This window comes from Lagopus leucura, unplaced genomic scaffold (genome assembly GCF_019238085.1).
Source record: "Lagopus leucura isolate 7727_CA_CO unplaced genomic scaffold, USGS_WTPT01 Super-Scaffold_100008, whole genome shotgun sequence".
NCBI classification, from domain to species: Eukaryota; Metazoa; Chordata; class Aves; order Galliformes; family Phasianidae; genus Lagopus; species Lagopus leucura.
Genome location: NW_024962265.1, coordinates 20,768,308 through 20,770,303, shown reverse-complemented (window position 1 = coordinate 20,770,303; position 1,996 = coordinate 20,768,308).

Sequence of the window (1,996 nt, the reverse complement as noted above, 5' to 3'; positions counted from 1 at the left end):
GTTACTGCAGAAGAGAAGCAAAGTTTATGGTTCTTAGCTAGTTATGAAACTAAATTCACTAGTTGTTTTTCTTAGAACATAACTCCATTTAAGAAAAATAATTAGTTATATATTTGTTGGTTGTTGCAGTTCAACTTTGTTTCTATTCTGTAAGCTTCTTTCATGACTTCCATATTGTTCATTTATATTTATGAATCTTTAAGGCTAACGCTCTACCATTTTACCTTGATCTTTTATCTAGCATAAAAGATTTAGACCATAAGAAAAAAAAAATAGAAATAATTAGCGCAACTGCCAAATCTCTAATAAAAACTCCACAATTCAGGAAAACACTAAATTACACAACCCTTAGCGACAGTCAGGTATGAGCAAACAATTGCTTCAGTTGCTGAGACAAATCTCCTGTGTGATAATTTAGTTCATAAATACACAAAGCAATGAAAATATCATTAAAATAAGCATTAGAAATAGCAACTCCCGTTGACACAAGCAAGATTGTAGCAGATTTAATGATTGCTTTTCCTAGCCCAGCACTTTGCCCCCAAAGTGGCTGTTCAACAGAAACTACGGGATAGCTTTGAACCAAAGAGATTACCTGTATCAAAGGCAGCAACTTAGGTTAGTTGGGGGAAAGAAAAAAAAAAAGCCACTAGTTGTTTGTTAGGGACTCATCACTTAATAAATGTCTGCACTCCTCCAGACTTTCAATAAAAAGAAGCAATGAAAAACAACTCCCCAGCATCAGCGCTGGGAGGCAAGGCCAGTTCTCCATTCCATTTTCTTTTTCAGATGTTTAATTAATTTTACAAGGGTAAATAAGCATCTAAATAAATAAATAAATAAATAAATCACAGAAATACATTATGAGTCATTTTGGCTGTATATACAACCAAAGCATGAAAAAGCATAAAAATCTGTCACCTTTATAGATAGCCCAGACCAGTTGCTCTTGACAGTAATGCCACAAGAGCTTCCAAGTTTTTGTGGTTGGGCAGATGTAACCAGTGAGCTTTGTCACACACTGCATTTTCTAAAATGATGAAATCAGCCTCGACAAGGAGCATGGAAAAAAAAATAATCTGAACAGTTCGATGAAAACACTAGGTTTCAAAATACAAATATCCATATAAAATTTGTAAGTGCATAGTTTATATATGCATGAACCCAGAACTGGAACCTCCTCAAGCATCATGTGGAATTTAAATGACAACTTCTGAGCTTGGCAGAGGGATTCCGACTAAGTGTTAGCTCTGTATATTTGGGGAAAACAAACCTGTATAAGTGTGTTAGATATCACTTACCCAGCGCAGGCAAAAGACAATTCCCTGCAATGCTGCACATCCTGTCATTGACAACTACAAAGACCAACCAACTAAACATCTCCTGTTGAAACAAGAAAGCGCGCGAAGGGAGCTGACGGATAAGAACCAAACAAAGACGTGGTAAGCCTTGGAACTTAAAAGTCTGTCCCAATACAAAGGACAAGGAACAGACTTCCACAGGAAGAGTGGGAGTACTGAAGCTGTGAGAACTGTCATTCTAAGAGGCGGACCTACAACATGGAATCTCTGAGGAGATGAGTCCATCAGCTCTCATGCCGTGCCCTCGGATGGTCCCGGGCAGACAACCCGCAGCCTGCAACAGCCCCACCGTTGAACCCACCACCCGTAACCCACGCAGCCAACCGCGCCCGCACCTTCACCCTCCCAGGGCCCGGCCCGGCCCCGCCGCCATCTCGCGGCACGGCCCCACCCTCGCCGCGGGCGGGATCCGTCACACCACGCCGCAAACACCTCCCCGGCCGCCGGCTCAGCCGCGGCCGCCGCCTCCTTCTCCTCCCCGCCGACCCCCTTGGGCCGGGCCAAACCCCTCCCACGTCTGCGGCGAGTGGCAGCGGCAGAAGGGCGGCGGCGCCGCCATCACGTGAGACACCGCCGAGCGCTCCGTGCCCGCGCCGCTTCGTCCGCCGCCGACCCTGGCGTCGCCCCGCGCCGCC